This window comes from Eleutherodactylus coqui, chromosome 7, assembly GCF_035609145.1.
Source record: "Eleutherodactylus coqui strain aEleCoq1 chromosome 7, aEleCoq1.hap1, whole genome shotgun sequence".
In the NCBI taxonomy this organism is placed as follows: domain Eukaryota; kingdom Metazoa; phylum Chordata; class Amphibia; order Anura; family Eleutherodactylidae; genus Eleutherodactylus; species Eleutherodactylus coqui.
The window spans coordinates 116,817,893-116,845,393 of NC_089843.1; the positions used below are offsets into that span (position 1 = coordinate 116,817,893).

The window sequence follows — 27,501 nt, forward strand, 5'->3', positions numbered from 1 at the left end:
ACTGCTTATGGCCTGGCTGTCGCACATGCGCATTGCAGAATTTTTCACGCCATCTCTGGTACCAGTGAATGAGAACAACTGGACAATCATAATTTAAACCAAACAATTAGTGAAAGAGCCAACAATGATTTTCAAGCAAACAAATTATTGTTCATCATTCGATCATTGGCCGTGCTTCACTTAAGGTGAACAAAATTTTGAATTGGCCTAGAGAAAGTTATGACTTAAAGGGGTTGTCTCGCGGCAAACCTCAAAATTTTACCTTACCCCATTCCCCCTGTCACTCCCCTGGCATAAAATAGCAAATTAAAGCGGTTTTTAAACCGCTTGCTACTCACCGATCCGATGAAATAAGGACTTTAAAAAATCTTCTCCCAAAGATGGCCGCCGGTCCTTTCCCAGGGATGCGCTGCTGTTTTCTCCCATGGTGCACCGCGGGTCTTCTCCCATGGTGCACCATGGGCTCTGTGCGTTCCATTGCCGATTCCAGCCTCCTGATTGGCTGGAATCAGCACACGTGACGGGGCGGAGCTACGATGACGATGCGGTGACCAGCTCTCCGGCACGAGCGACTCCATTCACCAGGCAGAAGACCGCACAGCGCAAGCGCGTCTAAAAAAGCAAGAAGACATCAGAATTAGATGGATCCATGGCGACGGGGACGCTAGCAACGGAGCAGGTAAGTGAATAACTTCTGTATGGCTCATATTTAATGCACGATGTATATTACAAAGTGCATTAATATGGCCATACAGAAGTGTATAACCTCACTTGCTTTCGCGAGACAACCCCTTTAAGCCAAATGGAGATACTCTAATAACACCTGAAAGGGAACCTGTCACATTCCCATAGCACCATAAACTATGCTATGGTGCATTTAGGGGATGTGACAGGGAGCCGGTTGATGTATTTTTTATATTCACCCGCTCTCGCGATTCACGCACTGTCGCAGGAGAAGCACACACACAGGACTCTGAAGAGTCGGATTTTCTAAGCCGCATGATCTTCAGGGGGTGCCAGCGCTGGATCACGGAAGCGGGTGAGTAAAAAAAGTACATTACTCTGCTCCCTGTTATGCCCCCTAATAGCACCATAACTTAGTTTATGATCCTGTAAAGATGCGACAAGTTTTCTTTAAAGAATTGTCCAGCATTAAAAATAACATGGTTGTTTACTTCCAGAAATCACATCACATTTAACCATGAGTTGTGTCAGATGTTGTAATTGCAGCTCAACTCCAGTAGAGTAAATGGGGCTGAGCTGCAAAATCCATGTTTTTTTTCTAGTCTTGTACAGCCATTTAAACAAGAAGGTAATGCTTAAAAAAACGTAAGAATCTCAAAGAACACCAACTATTTTTCATCTAGTCAAAATTCTATTTTAATTAGAGTCTTAATATGGCTTTAAAGAGGTTCGAATTCCTTTTTTTCTGAAACTTCGGACACAATCCTCTTCATAAATAGCTAGGGATTGCATTTTTGACAAACTTGTGCTTATGTGAGAGCCAATGTACAAACTAGCAAACGTGCAAATCACTTTACCAAAAATGATGGTTATATATTAAAAAAATCATTCAAAAATGCTGGCCACTCGGGGTCTCCCTCCCTTCACATTTGGTGTCCACTGCCTGTTGTCATGTGAAATTTGTCCTAGTAACAAAGACACTGAGAATTGGCCAGAAATAGTCATTCCTCATGAACATATACATGACTGCTTATCCTGAAAAGTTATCTGAAAGTTTAGATACATGTTACATGATAAAATTCTGCCTGACTGAAGGCAACACTAGGAGGAGCTTTCTGCATACTGTCATATATTGAATTCTATAATAAAAAGTATCTAAACTAATTGTAAATGGTGGGCATTAAAGGAGTTGTACCAAGTTATAAGGTTTTCCCCTAACCTCAGAATAGAGGATAACTTTATGATTGGTGGAGGTTTGACTGTTGGGACCTCCAAAGATCCTGAGAATAGGGGTCAGGTCGGTCTCTGAGTGAATGGAATGGAGGTCATGCAGGCACACTGCCACTCCCTTTACTTCAATGACAGCGCCAGAGATTACAAAGCATTTCAGCAATCTCCAGTGTTACCATTGAAGCCAGCAGAACCTCCATTCACTGGCGATCAACTGAACCCTTGTCCTTGGAATTGGTGGGGGTCCCAGCAGTCGGACCCCCATTGATCATAGGATTTTTCCCTATCCTGTGGCACAAACCATTTACCTTTTAAGATTTCAAAACCAGTCATAGTGGCACAATGTATTTAAGCTGATGTTTGTGTTTGGTGTGGGGCTTTGAACAACAGGACATACACTTGATTTTGATTGGTTTACAACTAATAGTCAAATGGAGTTTGTGAAGCTATACATTTATAGACTTTTTCTTCTTAAAAAAAATGTATACAATTCATGGATGCTTATAGGGATTCTGTCACCAGTTTCATGCTGCCTGAACCACGGGCAGCATAAACCTAGGACATGAATGCCCATTGCTCCCCTGGGTTTTTTTTATTCTAAAATGCTTTGGAGTTTTAGAGTAAGTCCACTTTGAGGTTTGAGTCGGAGCTGAGCTCTGAGTCACAGTGGTGGGCCACGCCAGCTTTCCTCCACCCACTACATGCAGAGTGACAGCTCTTTTCCCATACATAAAAGGGAAGAGAACTGTCAGTGTTCATGCAGCAAGCGGAAAGAGGCTGGCACTGCCCACCCTCGGGATTTGGAGCTGAGCTCTGATTCAAACTTTTTAAAGTGCATTTATTCGGAAGCACTGCAGAATTTCAGAATAAAATACCCAAGGGGGAACTGATATTCCCGTCTCGGACGCATGCTGATGTTGTTTGGGCAGCATGAGCTTACTGCTAGAATCCCTTTAAATCCAATGGAAATGGCCCCTTAAGGGAACTTTCATATGGGCAAAATTATCACACATTACTCACAACAAAATGCAGTCAATTCTGTACTAATATCTGCAGACTCTGTACGGATATTGATGCAAAATTAAAAAATGGCTCAACTCCTCATTAAAATTCGCAGATAGACCTGTGGGTTTTGCAGCGGCATTCTGCTGCAGCAGATTAAGCCACATCTTTTGGTGTGTAATGCAGGCTAATTGTGTCCATGTGAAAGGACCCTTTACAGGACAGTAAGTAAGTAATTATCTCAGTATGGATGAAATCATGCTGAATGGAATTCCAAACAGCTAATTAATTAAATATAGCTCTGCATAGCCTTTATATAACTTTGCAGTACAAGACATATTTATTAAATACATGTCCTGTTTTGCCGTATGTTTTCGGATTGTGATAATACCAACATAGAACAGGTATACAAAACAGTGCAACTTTCCAATAATCCAATACAGCTTTTAAACAGCTGATACTCAAATTTTTCCAGCATCTTATATTTTCATCCTTTGCAGAACAGTAGCAGCACTGGGTAAGACAACTGTTGTACTCTGTACTGCCATTCTTCGTAGAGCAGCTTTGGATAAGACAACTGTTGTATTCTGTACAACATCCTCTACAGAGCAGCACTGGGTAAGACAAGGGCTGTGTTCTGTATTGGCATACTCTATAGAGCAGCATGGGGTAAGAAAAGGGTACTCTGCACTCTGTAGTGGCATTCTCTAAAGAGCAGCACTGGGTAAAACAAGGGTTTTGTTCTGCATTGGCATCCTCTATATTGTAGCACTGGGTATGACAAGGGTTGTACTCTATAGTGGCATCCTCTATAAAGTAGCAATGAGTAAGACAAGAGTTGTGCTCTGTTTTGGCATCCTCTATAGAGCATCACAGGGTAAGGCAACTGTTGTACTCTGCACTGGCATCCTTTACAGAGCTGCACTGGGTAAGACAAGGGTTGTGCTCTGCACTGGCATCCTTTATAGAGCATCACAGGGTAAGACAACTGTCATGCTCTGTACTGGCATCCTCTATAGAGGAGCACTGGGTAAGACAAGGTTTGTACTCTGCACTGGCATCCTCCTAAGAGCAGCACTGGGTAAGACAAGGGTTGTGCCCTGCACTGGCATCCTCTATAGAGCATGATAGGGTAAGACAACTGTTGTACTCTGCACTGGCATCCTCTATAGAGCATGATAGGGTAAGACAACTGTTGTGCTCTGTACTGGCATCCTCTATAGAGCATCACAGGGTAAGACAAGGGTTATGCTCTGCACTGGCATCCTCTATAGAGCATGACAGGGTAAGACAACTGTTGTGCTCTGTACTGGCATCCTCTATAGAGCATCACAGGGTAAGACAACTGTTGTACTCTGCACTGGCATCCTGTACAGAGTAGCACTGGGTAAGACAAGGGTTATGCTCTGCACTGGCATCCTCTATAGAGCAGCACTGGGTAAGACAAGTGTTGTGCTCTGCACTGGCATCCTCTATAGAGCAGCACTGGGTAAGACAAGGGTTGTGCTCTGCACTGGCATCCTCTATAGAGCAGCATAGGGTAAGACAACTGTTGTGCTCTATACTGGCATCCTCTATAGAGCAGCACTGGGTAAGACAACTGTTGTATTCTGTACTGGCATCCTCTACAGAGCAGCACTGGGTAATACAAGGGTTGTGCTCTGTGCTGTCATCCTCTATAGAGCAGCTGCAGGACTGGATAACACTTGCAATCTTGCTTTACAGAAGAGAACAGGCGCTCTGGGGGAGTGAGGGAAGCTACGGTGAGGAGCAGAGAAAGTCTTCAGCCTCCCCCTCCTCCCCTACTTGTCATTGTCTCCCAGTGCTGGCTGGCAGGGGGGCTTTCACTCACTAAAAGAGCTCCCACCAACATGTACAAGAGTGAAGGGAGCAGATGGGCTGACGTGATCACTGGGGTGGGGAGGTGTAGCTGAAGGCGGGCTTATGGCTCCACTTGTGCTGTGCAGGCTCTGTCCACTTCTGTGCTGGTGCTGAACTCTGGCCCCTCGCCCGCTGCATCTGCTGCCCTGCGCCCGGATCTGTGCTGGGGAAGGAGATCTCACCATCTCTCGCCTGCTGGGGATATAACTAGATCGCACTCTGCTCTGGAGAGCGCTGCTTGCACTTGGGTTGGAGGTTTATGCCTATTACAGAAGACTTGGGATTTCTTGTCTGTGTTTGTGGATTTCTTGGAATTACTCTCAAGCTCTGAACATTGATAAGATTGCTGACAGCGCAGGTAATGTCTCCTTGTCTTGTCTCTGTTCATTTGTGCACTTACTTGCCCGTGAGATCTGCTCCCATAGACATTATAGTACATGATTGACGTGCTGGGATCGGCATTGGAGTTAATGGCATAACTGTAGTAGTGAGGGATGGATGCTTGCTGTGTTCAGGGCTCCTTGAGCCTCCCCGGCAGCTCCGTGCTCTACATCTTCAAACTTTCTGCAAGTTAAAAGTTTCAGCTCAAATAGAAAACCCTATAGAAAATGAATATGGATTATATGCAGAAGGCTGTGCTGGTGGAGGAAATCAGACCATTACACATGCAGCAGACCTGAGGGATTCTACTCTTTGGGGTTGCATTGTTTGTGCCTCTTGATCTAAGTAAAGATAATGCAATAATAGGTGTACAGGACTTGCAGTCCTATGTAAAAAATACACATACTGTAAAACAAATTTTCATATCACCCTTACTAACTGCAAAACTCAGATTTGCTACATCTATAATTCCATCTAGCCACAATCCGGTTTGCATTAGGAGATACAAAAGACAAGCTGCTTGAATGGAGTATCAAGAGTTGTATAGAACAGGTTTTTTAATATATATGTATAATGGCAATGGGAAATTGTTACTTGTGTAGCTATTAATACTGTATTTTCAAGTTGATAATAAGAAACATACCATGTTTGAAGGTATGGAAAATGGGAACTGCTAGTACTGGTTATAGACATGCCATTAGCACATGATTTACTTGTATGTTCTGCATTTTTGTTCACCTGAGGGTTTATTACAGGGCAAGGTAAATGTGGCATGAGAGCTGAGCAGAGCAGCGTTTTTAAAAATAATTGCACACATGTGCAACAACACTAAACAGTGCATAATTTACTGGTCTACCAATGGAGAATCTCTTCTGCCTTAAAGGGGCAGTCTGTTTTTTTTCCCACTGATCACTAATCCTCTTGATTGGTCATCAATAGTTGATGGATGAGGGTCCACTGCTCAAAATGCCTGGCCATAAGCTGATCGTCCAGCCAGCTGTCAGTGCAGTGGGCCAGATGTGGTCATCAGCGGACAGGGGAGGAAGTAGGAGTGCAGGCTTCCCCTCCATTGAAATCAGTGGGATTTCAGCACTTCTACTGCACTTCCTGCTCATTTTTACAGACAGAACAGGATGTTCAAGCTTGTCAGTAATAAGAGTAGAAAATGTAACAGCAACACATTGTTCCCATAGATTTTAATGCGAGTGAAGCCGGCACTCCCACTTCCTGACTGCTAATGATGTTGTCCAGCCCACTGACAGCGGGCCGGACAAACAGTTGATGGACTAGGAACCTGATTAGGAACCAGTATAACCCATCCCTCAACTACTGATGACCTATCTAGAGGAAAGTTGAAAGAAGCCCAAAATACCCCTTTAAAGGGATTGTAGGGGATCAGAAAAAAAAGGTATGATTTAATTTCCTAGAAATAGCACCACCTTTGTCCATAGGCTGTATCTGGTATTGCAAATCAGCAGTTTTCAACTGAATGAGGAAGAATTGCCACGTGAGACAGAGTCCATGTACAAAAGTGGCACTGTTTAGGAGAAAAAGCAAATATTTTGTTTTATTTCCATACAACACCTTTATCAATTAAAAAAATTAAACATGTGAAAGTCACTCAAAATAAGCATCCTTGCATCAATGGAAAGTGTAGCCATCTTGTGCACCTGGAATGTTACATGTGTCTTTCATATACAGTTTGCAGAGCCCCTCTGCTTATCTTCATATTGGCATTACTGCTGTCTATATCTGTAATATTCCCAGTAGATAGCTGAGTGGCATGTGTAAAACGTAAATGATGTCATGATTTCCAAATATTATTTATGGCAAAAAACCTGCGATTGATAAATGGCTAATCACTAAAATATGTGATAAATTCCAGTTGTAGATAAGGGAATGGCTGATCATGTGTAGGTTGTCAAACAGCAGATTTTGTACAGTACTGCTGAAATGATATTTGTGTCACCCCGTTCAAGTGAAGAGTTTGGAAGTAGCTGTTGTGTAACTGATCTGTAAGCATTTGAGTTGGGTGGAAGATTTGCCCTAATCACATTGATCTAGCAGAATACCATGCAAGTGACATGACAGACTCATTTGTAAAGTGAATTATAAGTGACTGCTTGCAATGAAAATCCCTGCTCACTTCCTGACTATGTCTACTGCTGCTCTTCTGAAAACAAACCCAAAGCCGAAACAAACATGTATTTGCTACTGTAACAATAGATCTAATGACTCTGGTATTATTATCATGTTTATAGAGCACCTTGGAGTTTATACTCCTTGTCATGATACAAGTTGTGGTGCATTACACACACACAGGTGTTGTGTTTTGTGCAGTTACAGTTAATTGTAGTTGACAAAGCACTTAAACTAATAATGAATGAACAGATTTGTCTGGGATTGGCAGCTATAACTATCACCATTGTGCTAAGCTAAATGAATGTCACACAGAAAAGACAGCTAATCTATATTTTAGAGCAAGTTCTCTTTTATTTTACAGTCTTCTTGCACAATACACCTGCCTTCTGTTCTGTATTAAATCATGTTCTATTGTGTTGCAAGTAACAATATTCTTATTCAGTCATGTACTATGCCTTTCACATACTTATTATGGATCTAAGGTAATGTGTGTAAGATGATATATTGTGCATGTAAGATATGATACAACATTATTGGGTTATACTTGCTGTTTTATAGGTTGAAGATTTATATTACCGAGTTCTTAGAAAACACTTAGGTTTTTGAAGTGCCTACAGAGAATAGATAACGTCTAAATGCGAATGTATGTGCTTATGAGATAAACCTATATATAGTACAATATGTGCTATTCAACTTCACGGATTCTAGCGCTTAATATCACTGCTAATTGCAATCACTGTTCACTTGAAAGGCAAAAAAAGGCAGATGGCAGGAGGAAGAGATCAGATGTTTGAATAAATGTGCTGAGAAGAGAGGTCACACCACATGGGGCAAAAGTCAAGGGAAGGAAGCATAAAAGACGCATTGAAACCTGTGGATATTAATTCCATTCTTCACTTCCCTCACTTTCACACTGCAGCTATTACTTTGACTGTACCGGCAGTATCTTAATTCACACTATCAATATGTTTAAAAGAGAATATATAAAGACAATGTACAGTTGGAGACCCAACTGGTGTAATTAAAGGATAACTCCAGGGAAAGCAGAAAAATCTGCCAATTTTATTCTTGTTGCTCAGTTCATCAATAAAACTCATTCCTGTACCAGATCCCTGGGGGCTACATGGAGGCTTTTTGTAGCACGACTTTCCAGTTTTAACTACTGAGTGACAACTACAGTTCACATGAAAGCACTTCGTTGCAACTCACAGTATTCCCCTGGACTGCAGCTGTAGCTTAATATTTAAAATCGAAGTTTCATTACAAAAAGTCTCCATGTAGCCCCAAAATTACAGGGTTGAGTTATTCTGTAAGAAATGTTGATACATTGTTCAACAGTTTTCATAGTATATTCCATTAAGTTTCAGCGGTTGGAAGCAGAATTAATTTCTTTATTTCATGAGCAAGCATACTTTACCAATGTGGACTAAAAGTAATTTAAAATGCCAGATAAAAAAGAGTGGTATAACTGAATTTCCTCATGTGGTACCATAGTTGAGTAAGTCCACATTCCCCTAGGTGCCATTTGCCATATCTGTGTACAGTAATGATAGGAAGCATTATGAATTTGCTTCTGTTAGAACAAGCAGCAGAGACATTGACCCTTTGAAGCCAAGGGCAAAACAAATCATATACTCAATAGATTGCAAAGCCATGAGATGAAGCCAAAGTTAAAGTAGAGTTGATAAGTCTTCCTGAGTGAAGCTGGAGCTTGAACTATAGGCCCTTACAAGCATTCAACACTTTAAGGCCATGTTCAGATGAATCCTGCACCTCTAATCCACATCTATTTACAGTACAATGCATGTTGATGAGGTTTTGAAAACCTCATCCATGCATAGTAGAAATCAGAGGATGTTGAAGATTTTCAAATTCATAGTATGCCCATTCTTCTTCAGAATACATTCAGTTGGACTTTGAATAATTGATACACAAAGAAAATTAGAAAATTGGATCTTTCCATCATACAATGAATAAGCTTTATATATTTTAACTGCTTGATGACATATGGCAATTATAGAGCCACAGCAAGAACCACCTTGAAATGCTACACCAATGATAGCAATGCCAAGTCCAATTCATATTGAAATTACTCTTTATTAGAGATGAGCGAACGTACTCGTTTCGAGTAATTACTCGATCGAGCACCGCGATTTTCGAGTACTTCAGTACTCGGGTGAAAAGATTCGGGGGGCGCCGGGGGGCGGGGGGAGGCGTGGCGGCACGGGGGTAGCAGCGGGGAACAGGGGGGAGCCCTCTCTCTCTCCCTCCCCCCCCCACTCCCTGCTGCAACCCCCCACTCACCCACGGCGCCCCCCGAATTTTTTCGCCCAAGTACGGAAGTACTCGAAAATCGCGGTATTCGGGCGAAAAAGGGGCGTGGCCAAGTATGTTCGCTCATCTCTACTCTTTATCATTTTGAAAAAGGAGCATAAAAATACAAAACTATGCATTTTAACTTTGAGATGGCATCTTCCTCAGGCATACTTAATTAGGACAACAACAGCAAATATTTGTAGATCAAAAGGTACAAGAACCACCTATGTTACATAGGGGAGGAGCCTCAGCATGTGAACTAATCAATCAATAAATAGACATCTGCATAAATATTCATCAGTATAGGATAACAATATTACATGAACAAAATATGTATTTCAGTGTATAGTGCTCCATATACAAAAGACAATCAATCAAAAGATTAATAAATAATTCCCCAAAAAAGCATTATTCATAAAAACTGCAAAATACATTTCAACCATATTCTCTATTCCCTAAGCAGAAAAAGTTGATAAAGAGAACCAAATCAAACAAATGAGTCAAAAATATTAAACTTTGTCATTTATTTATTGAGGAAAATGATCCAATATTACGTCTGTGAGTGGCAAAAACCTTTGCTTTCAGTATCTGGCATGACCCCTTGTTGTGCAATGACTGCATCTAAACTTTTCTGGTAAATGTTGATTAGTCCTGCAACTTGGCTTGGAGGAATTTTAACTCAATCATCTGTAAAAAATGGCATCACCTCTGTTATGTTGGTGGGTTTTCTCCCATGATCTGCTCGCTTCAGGTCTTTCCGCAAGATTTCTATAGGATTAACGTCAGGACTTCCACTTGGCCATTCGAAAACCTTACCTTTATTTGTCTTAAACCATTCTTTTGTAGAACGACTTGTGTACTTTGAATCGTTGTCTTGCTGCATGACTCACACTCTTTTAAGATTCAGCTCATAGATAGATGTCCTGGCATTGTCCTTTAGAATTTGCTGGTGTAATTCAGAATTCATTATTTCATCAATGATGGCAATATGTCATGGCCCAGATGCAGCAAAACAGGTCCAAACCATGATATTATAACCACTGTGTTTTCCAGATGGTATGAGGTTTCTATGCTGGAATGAAGTGTTTCTCTTTCTCCAAACATAATACTTCTCATTTAAGCCACAAAGCTCTATTTTGGTCTCATCCATCCACAAAACATTGTTCAAATAACCTTCTGGCTTGTCCAGGTGATCTTTAGAAAAGTTCAGATGTTCATTTTGTAAAACAGTGGCTTTCTCCTTGTTATCCTGCCATGTAAACCATTGTTATTCAGTGAGTGCTTGCTGGTGGACTCATGAACATTAACATCAGTTAATGAGAGAAAGGCTTTTAGCTGCTTAGAGGTTACCTTTGGTTCCTTTGGGATGTCGTGGACTATTATACACCTTACTCTTGGTGTGATCTTTGTTCGTCGACCACTCCTAGGAAGGGTATTGCTGGTCTTGAATATCCTCTATTTGTACACAGTCTGTCTGACTATGCATTGGTGGAGTCCAAACTCTTTTGAGATTTTTTTTAACCTTTTATCAGTCTGATGAGCATCAACAACTCTTCTTCCGAGGTCGTGCAGCAAAGATCAAGCTTTGATAGATCCCTGTTCTTTAAATAACACCGTTCATCCACTCACACCTGATTGTCATCCCATGGATTGCAAACACATGACTCTAATTTCATCTTCAAATTATCTGCTAATCCTAAAGGTTCATATAAGCTTGCCGCTCACAGACAAGTGATATTGGATCATTTCCCTCAATAAGTAAATGACCAACTCTAATATTTTTGACACATTTGTTGATTTGGTTCTCTTTATCTACTTTTAGGACTTAATATGAAAATCTAATAATGTTTTAGGTCAATTGTAAACAGAAATATGGAAAATTTTGAACAGTTCACAAACTTTCAAGCATCACTGTAGACTGTAAAGTAACATTTGATTGCAACATTTGTATCCCCCAGAAAATGCTGAAAAGGCGCCATAAAAAACATGGGGGCCTATTTATTTAGACCAGCGTTTCATACAACAGTACAAGGAAACTTGGACCTAGTAAATTGTAACTGATATGGTCTTATTCAAATTGTATGCTTCTTTCGTCAACACATTCCAAGAGCTATAACTTTTTAATTTTTATATTGACAGCCATATGAGGGCTTGTTCTTGTAGGACCCATTGTATTTTTTAATGGTGCCATTTAATGTACCATATAAGCTGCAGAAGACTTGAAAACATTTTTTTTTAAGTGGGGAGAAATTTTAAAAAATGCAATTGTGTCATTTTTTGGGGGGGGGGGAGGGGGATTTGTTTTGACAGCATTCACAATGCTGTAAAAATGACGAATGCATTTTGTTCTATGGGTCATTATGACTACAGTGATACCAAATTTATATAGTTATTTTTCTATTTTTAAAAAGCATATAATTTTTCTCTTAAACAAAAAATTGCTTTCCGTTGCCATGTTCTGAGACCCGTAACTTTTTTATGTTTTTGTCCATTGGAATGTGTAACAGCTTGCATCTTGTGTGGTGAGCTGTATTTTTATTAGTTACATTTTGGAAAACATATGTCTATTCAAATTTGTCAGGAGCCAGGATATTGAAGCTCTGGCATTCAGCCCTTTTTTTTTTTTTTACGACCGTTACCATTTGGAATAAATAGCAGATTTTAATAGTTTGGACTTTTATGTACATGGCAATGCCAAATATGTATTTCTTTAAAATTGTTTAGATTACTTAATGGGGAACACAGGAAATGTTTTTTAAATCTTTTTATATTTTTGTATTTTGTACTGTTAAAAAACTTTATTAAATGTTTTTTTGTTAACACTTTCATTTATTCCTCACAGGTGAATTGAATGTACTATATATTGCAAAACTTTAGTATTACAGTATAAAGCAATTTTCTATGTTGCCATGGGCAAGGTTCAGTAGGTATTTATGCATGGCAGCCTTGGAAGTCTTTAGTAGTAAGCAGGCTGCCATTTTGCGGCATAGGAATGGGTGCCCCTTGACTGTTTAGATGCATGATCAGCTTTGACCACATCAACAAAAGACTTAACTGTCTCAATCAGAGCTAACTCTGATCAAGGCAGTTACCAGCGGCTGTCAGCTGTCAGAAATAACTGATAGCTGCTGGGTATGGAGTAGACTCAAGTCCTTCACAACTTCCCAAAGTAAATTTACAATAGGTGGTCGTGAAGTGGTTAATACATTTTTCAGATCTAACAGCACCTCCATGTGTTAGATTGAACCCTGCGTCAGCTCAGAGCTGGTGTATAATTTTGTTTTTATAAATTATAGTAAGGGTGCATTGACACGAGTGACAGCAAGTTGCACCCAACATTCTCGGGTGCGACTCAGATTGCATGCCACAGACACATCATTCATGTACTGTGTGATGTGTGGGAGAACTCACACCTGCATGCTTTATTCTCGTGCAAAAGTTACAACTCATTATAAATAATGGCTTGTATTTTCGTGTGAGTTTTGTGCATCTCGCAATGCAAAGAACTTGCATTATTTCTCACCATGTGAATGTGATTGACCATGCATGGCTTCACCCTCTAAGGCCTCAGTCACACGGGCGCATCGGCACCCGTACACCGGCGCCGATGCGCCCGTGTGACTGACACCAGCAGACAGACATACCTGAAGATGGCCGTCTCTCTGCAGCACCGGAGGAAAGAACATGTGACCGGCTTCATTGCTGGTCATGTGTTCTTTCCTCCGGCGCTGCAGGGAGACGGACGTCTTTAGGTACGTCCGTCTCCTTCCTGTAGTCACACGGGCGCATCGGCGCCGGTGTACGGGTGCCGATGCGCCCGTGTGACTGAGGCCTAAAGGTAGGTCCTTCCCACCATTTTAAAAGAAATGGAGGGGCTCAGTGTGAAAGTCTAAAAAGTTTCAATTTTGGTGCATGTACCAAAATTGTGACTTTAATATGCCAGTAACCTGGTGTGTAAAAATAATGAATATGCCCGGTGGTGTTTTTCCACAAAAAACACAGAAGGAGAGATTTATCTAAAGGTTCAGTGTAAATAGCAGCCATTCAGTACTGAATGGCCACCATGTTAAGTCAATAGAGATTGGTGGGGGAGAACGAGGAGAGAAATCTCCTCTTGCCGCCTCGCTGTGAGCCAGCAATACTAGCTCCCGTGCAACAGCACGAGAGCAAGTATATGCGGGGACGAGTGCAAGGCACTGTATGCCCAACAATCATCCCATCTAAGTGGGCCTTAGGCCTTGTTAACAGGGGCAACAAAGTCACACGATTTTGTAGCATTGCTACAATGCTACAAATTGCATGTATGAGAAGTCCATGCTTTCCTATGGGTTACTTCACACATGCAATGTTTTGTAGCATGCAGCAACCCAACACAAAAACCTCGTGGGTCTGGTGATATGCACACGACTCGTGAGGTTTTGTAGCCCATGTTTCCCTATGGAACCTTCCTCTATGTGGCATCGCATCGTATGAAAACGCACTTTTTCTGCGGTGCAATGCAACTTTGACAGTAGGAAATCCTACTGTCAAAGCCTAAACTAAGCCCTAACCGCAGAAAAATATTTAAAAAATATGCATACACTAACTTAAATGCGCTGTCAGCCCGGCTGTATCTTCTCCCCGGGTCCCGGACCCAATTTGATGAAGCTTAGCCAATCAGACCCAGCACTTGATGAATGGCTGTGTTTGAACCATTCATCGAGTGCTGTCTGTGATTGCTAAACATCAGCCAATCACAGACAGCGCTTCCAGAAAGCGGGGATTTTTCAATCCCCGGCCAGAACAGAAGAAGAAGATCAGTACATGGACCCAGGGAGAAGATGCGGCTGGGCTGACAGTGCATCTAAGGTGACGTATGTGTATATATTTTTTCTCTTCCTCAGCTACGGCTTATTTTTGGGATAGGGCTTATATTTCAAGCCTCCCCCAAAAATCCTCGCATGTCGCGCAACTTTGTAGCGCCACATGCGACTTTGTAGCACTACAAAATTGCGGTATTGCCGTGAGAAGATGCAGCAATATCGTATACACCAGTGATGCGATATCGCTGTGATTTTCTCGCGGTGATGTCGTGTCGCCCATATGAATGAGGCCTTAAGACTAATGTTTTTTTATATACCAGTTTTAGATAATTAATGCTGGAGTAAGGGCCCTTTAAGACTAGCTGATTTAGCATTTGAACGAGTAAATAATGTCAGAGTTAGCTTGTTCGTTCATGCAGCCTGCTTAGATAGGCAGATACATTGTTGACCTGCTCAAATAAAAAATCATTCCGAATCATTAAGTATTTCACATTCACTGTATAAGTGAATGAGAATGACTGAGCCCTGTTTCAAACGAACTATAAGTGAATGAGCCAATGATGATTTTGATGCCTAAATAAAATGAGTGACGAGCAAAAAGTGAGCAAATATCTTTTAGTCGCTGGCATGCATTTCGATTTAACTATTATTGTTCACTTTTGCTCATTTAAAAAAATGTTTTTGCCCAATAATTGTTCCATCTAAAAGCACCCTAAGGCTTTATTCAGATGAGCATGGTTTACACGCTGTTACAGCAGCATGAAAACCACGCTTCTATAGCAACCAACAGGTTGCTATAGAAGCACTCACACAGAGCTTTTTTCGCGCTATTTGCGGATCGCATGACGGATGCGCATCCGCAAATCGCATGACCGGGGCCCGAAAATCTGCTCCTAGCTGCATTTCATTAGAAACGGGCCGGAGCTGTCCAGCGCATTGCATTCAATGGAGCCGGCAATACAGCCGGCTCCATTGAAAGCAATGCGCTGCGGGCGAGCACAGGATTAATTGTCAGGAAGGGCTTAAATATATAAGCCCTTCCCTGCAATTCATCCAGAAATGTGTTAAAATAAAAAAATATATATACTTACCTTGTCCTGGCAGACGGAGTTCAGCGCGGCTGGCCTGCAGTGGGTGTGAAGGGGGTGTGAGTCAGACCTGCCCCTGATTGGCTCAGCGCTGCACCAATCAGAGGCAGGTCTCACACCCATTCATGAAGGTAAGTATATACATATTTTTTATTTTAACACATTTCTGGATGAATTGCAGGGAAGGGCTTAAATATTTAAGCCCTTCCCGACAATTCATCCAGCGCTGTCCGGCAGCCCATTGCTTTCAATGGAGCCGGTTGTATTGCCGGCTCCATTGAATTCAATGGGCAAACATCGTTCTTCTCTGCCACAGCTGTTACAGCTGTGGCAGAGAAGAATGATTTGTCTTCTATATGTTCTCAATGGGGTCGGCGCTGCTGCCGCCGGCCCCATTGAGCGCATATAGTGAAGAGAACAGGAATCGCAGATAGGTGCGATCTGCGATTTCTGTTCTATAATTTATCGGACAAGCGCATAAAAAGCGCTCATGTGTCCGATACCATTGCAAAGCAATGGTTTTAAAAAATCGCCAGAGCCATGCGCATGCGCAAATCGCGCGAAAAAACGCCTGTCAGCTCTGTGCTGCACCGCTGTCCATGGTGCTGACCATCGGCTCCTATGGGAGCCGCAGCAGCACTCTGCCTGCACCATGGACATGTTGTCGTGGCTTTCCTTTGTGGAACCACGGCTTACTCAATTTGGAATGTTTACACCCCTCCATATTAATTCTGAATTGATAATGCGCATAAGAAGTTTTCACACTGACACGAGGTTCAGAATGTATAGCTTCCTCAATTCTAACTTTAATGTTGGGCGTGTAGCCTCTTTTAAGAGTTTAACATCTGGGCAGGTCAAAAGATTACATAGATACAACGTATTGTTTAATTATTGGATAAGCATCTTGCAATTCTTCCATCCTCCGGTCATCTGTGATTGGCCATCAGGTGGTGGATGAAATGACTGGGTTGTCTTAGGCCCACGTGTGGTTCCTTCGATATAATTGGGTTACATCATGAGTTAGTAATAGCATAGACCTCCCATGTTATTTGCATATGTTTCCAGTAAAATTGCTTGAGTAATTATTGTGGTAGCTGTTTCAGACTGCGGTTGTCCATGTCTGAGTTATACTGTCTTCCAAAGTTGCAAAACAGATGGAAAATGTAATGTGTTTATACTATATATTATCTTGTCAGCGTTTTGAGAACAGAAGTTTCATAAGAGGATGTATTGCATATTGCGTAAGTGTAAGGACAGAAGGCAAACATGACATTTGGTTATACAGAATGTTAAATTCACTAATGTCCACTACCAAAGGCTCAAAGTCCAAAATATAGAAATATTGGGTTTCCACTACAGACCCCCCTTGAAACTATCTGTTTCACTAAACTCGCCCTGCTCCGTCCCACCCCCACCGCTGACCCTAGACTCGCATTGTGTTGTACACTGGAGCTATTGCTGTCATGGGGGTATAGGTTGGTTCGACATCATCGTATTCTGGATCCATGATGTTGATGTTTGCGCTGACAGTGGGCTTTTTGTTGGACATCGTAGTGAGCCAGGTGGACCAGGTAGTCATCAGGGTCGGAATACACTGTATGCAACGACAAACAGAAATTAGGATGACTATAAAGGTGACAAATATAATTAATAACTTCCTTATCAGAATAACCTCTTGTGTAGAACGTTCTGAAAACTCAGTAGAGTGGCGGTCTTTCACAACTGTCGCTTAGGCTGTAACGGCCCCTCTGATACCTAGCTGTGGGTTCATGGCAATCGGGTCTTTTGGTACATGTGGAGGTCTAGGCTACCACCTGGGATCTCGAGGCATTAGGTTAGGAGAGGTGCGACTTTTACTATTTCAGGTAAACACTGCATAACTTGTATAGAACCCCGCCTTCTTGACGCTACCTCGATTCATCAACAAGAGTGCAAAGTCAGGACCATCTAATGACTGATCAACATGACTGAATCTTTGTCTTATTAGTAAGTGCATTATCATATATATTAGTCTGGAAGGAAAGAGCTACAAGGTGATTATTCCCACTTCCCTTTTCCAGAGGCGGCAAGGTAACAGGACCAGGGGCGTTGTAACACCGGCATGTTGCATGGCATGAGCAGAGTGCACTGCAGATAAAATAAAGCAAAATCTTAGCGAAAACCTATCACAGTGTTCTAAATACACAATGTTTTAGAACTTATTTTATATATATTTTTTCCTTCTCCTGTTAGGTACCTTACTGAGGAAAACAGATTAAGGTTAGCTCTTTTTAGTTAGTGCGGTCAGCTTCTTAATGGCAACTGCGTCTTTACCCGCGGGTCATGTTTTGTCTGGAATGTAGGTACAAGTCAACCCTATCATCTTACAGACACTCCCTTTTTTGGCTAAAATCGTACCTAGTGCCATTCTATTTTGAAAAGTCATAGTCGAGGTAGGTGCTATTGGTCGACTAGTCCCTATAAGGCGTTTCTAGTATAACTTATAAATCACTTTTAATTGTAATAAACATAATTAATCCAGTCAACATTTTATTTACCATAATAATCAGGAAAAATTTTAAAAAACTCATCAGGTACCCCCCTTGGCTGTCTGATGACGTCAACGTACACGTGTAGGTCAAAACTATCACCAGGAGCCTCTCTTCTCACTCTAATGTGCTGCTACAATACTAGTAGTGTGCACAGGTACGCACGGATTGGGACTCCCTGATCTTCACCCACACCAATGTCCCTCCTGGAGATAGTCCTGATGGTGAACACATCCAGGCCGCCTACCCTGACCCTACACTACCTAGCGACAAGACTGGAAAGAGCCGTCGTACCTATGCAGAAAACAAGGGTAGACCAACATGACAGGATAACTACAGAACACAGCAGAGTTGGATCAGGATAGAGTAACTATGGGGGGTAACCTCATTATCCTCAATGTTGTCTGACAGGATGTGGAGGAGCATAAGGGCTTTACTAAGGCACACTCCCCTGTCCAATTACTTCCCAGACATGATGTCATATTATTTCACCTATGAAGTGTGTACCTTTGTTTACCTCATTCGCTTCCGGTACCCTGTATCTGCAGATTACCTCATTCATGAGCTTCTGTGTGGTTATCTGCTCATTTACCTTAGTATCAGGGTGGGCCTCCAACCTGAAAAAGACTCGAGCAACATCAAGCACATATTCATACTCCCCAACACGTGTGAGCTGAATGTGGTCAAATTGGCAATCCCTGAAATGGGTAGAGTGGTCAAGGCAAGTGTTATATGGCCACCTTACTTCTGTCCGGACTCGCATATGGCAAAGATCATGCTAACTGGACAAATGATGCAGCAGCTACAGAGAACCTAGGTGTCACCCATTCTTGTTCAGTGTCGACGTCATCGCTGCTTTTGATTCTGTGTACCAGTTGGGCCATCATGGGGGACAGGGACCTCTGTAGGCAAGTTCTGTTGATTGTTCGCCATACACCGTCCTGTTCTGTCGCTCCCGTCTTTTAGCCCATCTGCTTTCCTTCCTCGTTGACTTGTAACTGTAAAGTCCTTGACATATCAAAGTCCAAAGTTTTTATCAAAGTCCAAAGTTTTTATCAAAGTCTTTATCAAAGTCCAAAGTTTTTTATCACTGACTCATGCTGTCAGTATCTATTCTTCTTTCTTCCACGGCTTGAAGGCCGCTGCCTTTGCTGTGTTGTCGGCGAGGGTGTCACCTCTCGCTTCTCCGTTGTAGAAATCGGTGTGAATTCTCCATTGCCAGGTAGTAGTAGTAGGGTTTCCATGGGATTCTGCACCACTGCACCATTCTTAATTGGCTGTCCTACTGAGATAACAAGCTGTCTGGCCCTTCATATTGGGCCATAATCATGAGCTATGCCAAATGCATTCCAGGAGTCAGTGTAAAGAGTTGCCGTCTTACCTTCTACCACTCCACACGCCTCAGTGAGGGCCTCTGGTTCCGCTTCTTGTCCTGAGACATGCGGAGGCAGAGCTTCTGCGTTTAGGACATCTTGTTGTGTTACCTCTGCATATCTGGTTCGGAATCATCAATCCTCACCCTGATACCATCTACAAAAGAAAACTCAAAATATGCATCATTAACAGTGTGTACATCACTACAATAATGTCAGAATCTTGTTGCACAGAATTTTAAACAATTTAAAAAAAATAGCTGATCTGCCATACTCAGATCACCTATGCCTCCCCTCCCCCGTTTGAACCGGAATACCTGATTAAAAGAAGAGTAGCCGGGTTCAAGGTATCACAACATTGGGAAGAAATATTGGGGGAGGCATGGAAAGAGCACATCGTAGCCGGATCTAATAGGCTAGAGATAAGTGCTTGGGTTGCACTTGCATGAGTATGTTCTGGATGTCATTTGGGGTGTGGACCACTAGGGGGTAGTCCAATACCAACTTAGAAGATTTGTCAGCCATTGCCTGTACTGCTGCCACCGCACAAACAGATGAGGGAGCTCCTCAAGTCACTGGATCTAACCTCATGGCTGTGGTTGTCTCAGTGGCCTTGGTTGTCCTCCGTGCTTTTGTGTCAATACTGTCGTATGGGCGGCAGTATGAAACAAGGCCCAGAAAGGTGCGGAATTTGGCAATGGGTGTATGTACGGGTATGGCCTGCAGAACTTGGTTAGTCTTTTGAGGCCTCCAGGCCTTACAGCCTTCTGCAAGAGAAATTAACAGTGAAATTGTGGCCGGTTGGCAGTTTTTCCAAAGCACCAGCACACAGCACCTAACATGCGTGGCTGACCCTTCACCCCCTTTTTTTTTTTTTTTTCTTTTTTTTTTTTAACTAGGGGGATACTGTTTGACCCAGGGGTGTGTATCTGTGTCTCGTATATGTTATCATGGTGGGTATATTCAATTTCCATGTGCCTGTCTTGTGGGTGGCCCATAATTTGTCAGGAACCGTGGAAAGCTGAGTTTGAGACAGGAGGGGAAAAAACAAAACTTTTTCTTCCTGGCTAGCTATGATTCTTAGCACCCTCCCTTATACAAGGGATGCATCATCTAGCTCCACCCCTCTGAGTGTGGCTGTATACCTACTTCCTCATGTTCTCATTCAATGTTAGCAGTCCTCGGATACACATCACAACCCAATAAAGATAAAGTCTTATGCATCACACAATTTACATTTTACAAATTACGGGTCAATCTGCCCCGTTCCTCCTGTGGATACCTGGCCTTATCGTTACCTGCTTGTTTCCCATTCTTTGGCTTCTCTGCAGCAACTTACTTCCTTTACACCTTACTCCCTGTAGTTTATTTATTTATTTTATATTGTCTGCGAATGTACTTTACTGGTGCTGGGACGTTGTCAGGGCTAGTAACTTCCTCTTTTCAGAATCTCTCGCTCCCGTGACAGCCCAGCGACAGGATTACAAGGGAGAACGTGGCTAATTTTTACTTTTACAACAGTTATTGTCCCAGACTTCCGGCAACCGGGCAGATGCAGTCTTAGATGCCAGGCATCTCCATCTGATTGGTAATGTACTGCAATTCTCCCTATTTACTAAACTGTTATATTGAACGCTGGTGTCTTTGGCATGTGCTAATACAGACGCCATTTCAGCCCACCTTCTCTTCCTCTTTCTGACACTCAGGGAAATTCTAACGTCTAATGCATAAATGTTATGTTCACAGCGGTGACCACCTAACATTGTATGTGGTTACAATTGAATTGGGGACTGTTGGGGACTTGGCAAACATAGATGTATTTTCTTGTGGGCATGGTGGGCTACGCAGTTTGTTACAGTTTGTATTCTTAAGAGCCCCCTCAGGATGTGAGTGGCATATAACTTTTTACATTTGTGTGACGGATGTATAACAAGGATTATATTACATAACAAACCATCCGCAGTAGTTTTAACATCCAACAGTAGTTATTTATTACAGCACAGGAATTGCTTCACTGCTATTAAGAGTTATGGCACTTCCTCTTTTTAAATGAAGTTAGCAGCCTTTTTTTTTTTCCCCTCTAAACACATTCAGTTAACCCTTTTTATACATTCACTTACGGGCACAAGCCTATACTTTCAACGTTTAACAATTCAACAGCAACACAGTCTAGTAGTCTGTCTTACTAGAAGGGATCCAATAATGAACATGCAACCTACAAAGTCCAAACCCACAGCGCGCCGCTGTGTACGGTGCATTAATCTTGGCTATAACCCAGCCAATGCGTTCTCATTGCCAACAATCTCTTCTTACAGTTGAGCAGGACTGATACTAATTCTATATAACAGACAAACAGACTATTTCTATATAGCAACTCAGCAGGATTAGCTCTAACCACCAACCTTTCGGTTAACAGCCGAAAAGCAACCTCGGGGCAAGACATGTATGGTATACCCACACAACTAAACAAACAAATAGACAGAGTACCGGTACGACTGGTTTTAGTCTCACTGCCCCTCGGGATCCGGTCTGTCAGTTCCCTTTCTTCGGAAGCCTTTTACCAGACTTTACCGAAGTAGCAATACCTGCCCAGACGTTTGACGGCTTCCTGACCCTTAGGCTTTGTAACCAAACCGGACCAGAGCAGGAACACCTAGTCAAACCCCCTGACAGGTCCCTTACTCTTAGGTTTCTGTAACCAAACCTGTGACCAAGTAGGGATGCCTGTGCAGGGTCTCCCCCCCCCTTAAGGCAGCTTATTGACCTCGCCACTCGACCAGAACTCTCAAAACAACAGGCATGTAAACATTCCTTTATATCTTATGACAGGTTCTTATCACGTGATCGAGACTTATAAATACCTGTCGTCGTGCGGTTCCAAATCTATCGGCCTGGCACGGCACATAGGCAAGCCCGGAGTTAGCCACACAGGTATAGATAATTAATTTATCTTACCGTGTTCTGATGATTTAGTGGGCCCACTAAGTCCAAGGTTGTCTATGTCCGTGCCTTGTGTCCGAACTCTTTGGAGCCTATCGATCACGGTCCCCGTACGGGCCACCAGCTGTCGTGGCTTTCCTTTGTGGAACCACGGCTTACTCAATTTGGAATGTTTACACCCCTCCATATTAATTCTGAATTGATAATGCGCATAAGAAGTTTTCACACTGACACGAGGTTCAGCATGTATAGCTTCCTCAATTCTAACTTTAATGTTGGGCGTGTAGCCTCTTTTAAGAGTTTAACATCTGGGCAGGTCAAAAGATTACATAGATACAACGTATTGTTTAATTATTGGATAAGCATCTTGCAATTCTTCCATCCTCCGGTCATCTGTGATTGGCCATCAGGTGGTGGATGAAATGACTGGGTTGTCTTAGGCCCACGTGTGGTTCCTTCGATATAATTGGGTTACATCATGAGTTAGTAATAGCATAGACCTCCCATGTTATTTGCATATGTTTCCAGTAAAATTGCTTGAGTAATTATTGTGGTAGCTGTTTCAGACTGCGGTTGTCCATGTCTGAGTTATACTGTCTTCCAAAGTTGCAAAACAGATGGAAAATGTAATGTGTTTATACTATATATTATCTTGTCAGCGTTTTGAGAACAGAAGTTTCATAAGAGGATGTATTGCATATTGCGTAAGTGTAAGGACAGAAGGCAAACATGACATTTGGTTATGCAGAATGTTAAATTCACTAATGTCCACTACCAAAGGCTCAAAGTCCAAAATATAGAAATATTGGGTTTCCACTACAATGTGAACTGGCTGCTCCATGAAGCACAGGGCAGCTTGTTCACTGCAGATTTTCTGCATGTCAGCAGTGTGGTTTACATGCTGTTGTAGCAGCGTGTAAACCACACTCGTCTGAACAAGGCCTAAGATGTGGCAAACGTAATAAGAGGCACAAGCATCTTATTACATTTGTTGCGTCTTGGGTCACCTGTGCAGACATGCTGAAATCTATGGCGGGTGAAAACCTGCAATAAATTTCTGCTATAATTTACACCATCTTCTGGTGTAAGTTATAGTGAATTTCACAGGCTGCGGCTGGCACCACCCACTCCTGCCTAGCCTTGCACACTTTTGACAAAAGTGATAAAGGCAGTGGAAAATGCAGAAAAGTTGGGCTTGTGAAACTTGTGCAAGAATCTGTGGCTTTTTTTGGCCAAAATCTGGCAGAAACTGTTTTATGAAGTGTGTGAAACCATCTTAAGACTACATTCACATGAGCTAGCACCAAGAAAATTGGGCTAAGAGATTTGGTTCAATATCACACTTGCCAATGTACAAGTTTCACAGCCATACAAAGCATTTTTGATTAAAAATCGCATAGCTTCTGTAAAATTGCGATCCTTACATACGTTTCACGCACGTGATAGGATGAATCGCAAGTGTTTCCCATTGACTTCAATGCACATCACACAACATGCTCACATGCACGTCACATGACATGCGAGTGCCATGCAATGTCTTTTAAGGTCCCATTGAAAACAATGGGTGAGACATTCTGAGCGAATGCCCAGAGAGAGTGAGTTCTGCGAAAATCGCTTGTGTGAATGAATCCATTGAAAAGAATGGATTTCATATTCATGTGAGTTTTGTATACATCGCTTCAAGAAAAAAAAAAAACATGTGCGAGAATATAGTTTATGCAAATAAGCCCTAACCCTTACTTTACTTGCTTTGCAATTCTCCTGGCTTTGCAGGGACTTTCAATGTCAACTGCTTTTCTATAACCCCAGAGGAAAAGAAAAATAAGTTATTTTTTTCATATATTATTTGAGGTGAAGCATTGTTTTTTTTATTTGTTAGTGTATATTATGTATTAGACAATAGCTCTTGTTCAGACTCGGCATGCACTTCCTCTAGGCCATTATTCTAACACTAATATCTTCTGAAAGATATGCTTTGTTTTGTTGCTTTCGTATTTTGAGTTGAAATATTTTTATGACAGCAAAGAAATATTATAATGTATGTTTAGATTTAGTTGTTGATCTTGCTTTGCACTTGAGTTACCATGCAACAATGTATTATTTATTCTTATACTGTTTTTGAAAGAATCAACCAAAAAATATTAGCCTTCTGTTTTATTTATTTATTTAATTGTTTTCAAAATAAACCTGCCATGGATACTTTGTCACCAGTGACAGACTTATAGGGCCATTTTACACTGTTGGTATAAGTTATTCTGCAAAAAATGAATTGGACATCTGATAAATGTTTTCCATCTTCACAAAGCAAAAAGCGAATAAAAAAATCTCTGTTGGTATAGTAGAGCATAATGTTGTAAGCAACCACAGAAACAATCTATGGAACAGCGGGGTTTACACCTGCTACCCAACAGCCCATAGGAATGCATTGAGCCATGTAATACTCACATGTTAATGCTACATTCATGTGGAGTTCATGCAACTTATATGAATTACATAAATGTATTAGCCATAGATGAAGCTAGTGCGAAAGCCTAAATAGTTATTGGATCACTAATGTAATCCAAGCTGTAAATGGCTGAAATAGTTGCTATGTAACCCATTTTTAATGTCAAACCAAAATCATTTTCAGTTCTAGTAAATACATCGAAATGTCAAACAAAACCTAACATTTTCTAAGAAATAACTCAGTTAGTAAGATTTCACATACACGTATCAAGAATTTGGGTGATACCAATTCTTGATATATTGGTAATATAGACTTAGAGGGGCATGCCATAAGGCACACTGTATACTCCTAACTCTTTGCTTCTATGGAGGCATACAATGTGCCATATGACGTTCAATTCTGAACAATGTAGACTGCAATATTGTAAATATTAAGTTTCTATATTGTGCTTTGGGTTGTGATCTGTAACACTTATGCGCATAAGGCTGCCCATATACACATGATATAGATGTCGGCCAAATGCTCATTTGACTGACAGCTATATTGCCTGATTCTCCCATATATACTACATACAATGTCAACTCAGCCAAGTACACGTGTCCAAAATGAAAAGAGAGGAGAAAGTTGCTGCCAAAAACTCAACAGGGGCTTATCTCTTGAGAAGAAAATGATTGTCAGTTGAGATGGAATTGTGCAATCCTTATCTCTGCCAACATCTGCCATCAGGGAGACTTGGGAGGCTGCCATACATGTTGGATAATCATCTGGCTCCTGCCAAAAACTGCAGGATCAGACGATCTATATCTAATGTCTATAGCTGCTTTTAAGGTGCTTTTAGGCGGAACGATTCTTGTTCAGATTTCCGTAATCCAGCGAGGATCTGAACAATAATCGTTCAGTGTAAATGCATGCAGCAACTGAATCGTTCATTTCTCATTGATCGATCAGTTTATGCGTGCAGAAAACTGAACAACGGATCATTCCAAGTAAACTATGAATGAATGACTGCTTACTTACTGTGAATGGAGGAGGATGGGCCGGAATGATCAGTCAGCGCAGTCAGCAATGCTCGTTTCTGTGTAACAGCATAGGAACGATTATCCCTGGGAGGAGCTTTCAGGCATCTCTTGCCTGACAGATGGTATCATGTAAAAGCACCATAAGGGCTCCTTCACACGGGTGTATTTGCATGCATTTGTGCGCATGCAAAATTTGCGCGTGCAATACGCAGAGAGTAGAATCTATTGATTTAATGGGTTCATTCACATTTTGCTTTTTGAATGCACATTTTTCGAACACTCCAAAAAAGTAGGACCAGCTCTATTTTTGTGTACATTTGCACACCAAAGACCTCCATAGATGAAGATGCGAGGTGCACAAATGTGCATGCAATGTGGGCACAGATGCACAATACACTGTGCAATGCCATGAAAAAAAGAACACATCTGAAACTCAATAGGCTAAATAGCCATTTTAATCAGGGTGTGTTCGTCTGCTGCACACACATGAACATGCCCTACGTGGCAAAAAGTGGAGTAAAATGCACTGATACATGCACAAAAAAGCCTTGTACATAGGGCAAATGCAGTGTGTTAAGGCGAGGCGCAAAAACAAATACACCCATGTGAAGGAGCCCTTAGGCATGATACACAGTGTAGCTAATTCATTGCAAAACCACAATGTTAAAATGCAATCCAAAAGTAAATATAATGTAATTACTCATAATTAACAATCACGTAAACTTCCCAAAATGCAAAATTCACCTTATCTACCCAAACTGGTGGAAGGAACAGAGAAAGAGAGAAAAAAAAGACTATAGATGCAAAACAATTTCTACCATAGCAGAAATAGAACCTCTGCTGTACATACTGTACACATCTAGATGGACTGAGTGAACATTCATAAAGCAGCTATACATTTCTTTTACTGAATCTCCTTTAAACTGGTTTCAGGCCCATGACAAGCACTGATCATTGCTATAAAGAGACGATCGGCACTAGAGATGAGCGAGCATACTCGCTAAGGACAATTACTCGAGCAAGCATTGCCCTTAGCGAGTACCTGCCCGCTCGGAAGAAAAGATTCGGGTGCCGGCGGGGGGCGGGGTGCGGCGGGGAACGGAGGGGAGATCTCTCTCTTCCTTCCCCCCACTCCGTCCTGCTCACTCCCACAACTCACCGTTCCCCCGCACCGGCAGCCGAATCTTTTCTTCCGAGTGGGCAGGTACTCACTAAGGGCAATGCTCGCTCGAGTAGTTGCCCTAAGCGATTATGCTCGCTCATCTCTAATCGGCACTCATTTAAAATGCCTTCATGCCAACTGATGAAAACTGTATAGGGGATGAACGATTGTTAATACCATCACTTGTCCCCCATACACTTTCATTCTTGTTGGCTGCACATCTCCTTTTTAAATTGGAAGATATGTCGATAAAGCAATGATTTTTGCAGCTGCATAACAAATCCAATCAGCCATCAATGAGCATTTGCTCGTTTGTTGGCTGATAATTGCCCTGTCTACAAGGGGCAGTAATTGACAACAACTGCTCATGAAAACAATTATTTGTCCTGTTATCATGTAATACCAGTCATTATAGGTTTCAGATTACAGCAACTGTCTGGCAATAAGTAGTCTTGACAGAAATACTAGCGTGCCTATCAATTGTTCATGTCATGCAATAAATCAGTG

General features: G+C 41.8%; 1 protein-coding gene across 1 annotated transcript in view; it reads left to right on the forward strand.

Moving 5' to 3' along the window:
- The first annotated feature begins 4,895 nt into the window (after window positions 1-4,895).
- The window catches only part of FSTL5 (follistatin like 5), a 597,054-nt gene continuing 574,448 nt past the window's right edge, over window positions 4,896-27,501 (forward strand). The window contains exon 1 of the mRNA XM_066574679.1: window positions 4,896-5,155. The gene's annotated coding sequence lies outside the window, so the exon portion shown is untranslated. The remainder of the gene's footprint in view (window positions 5,156-27,501) is intronic.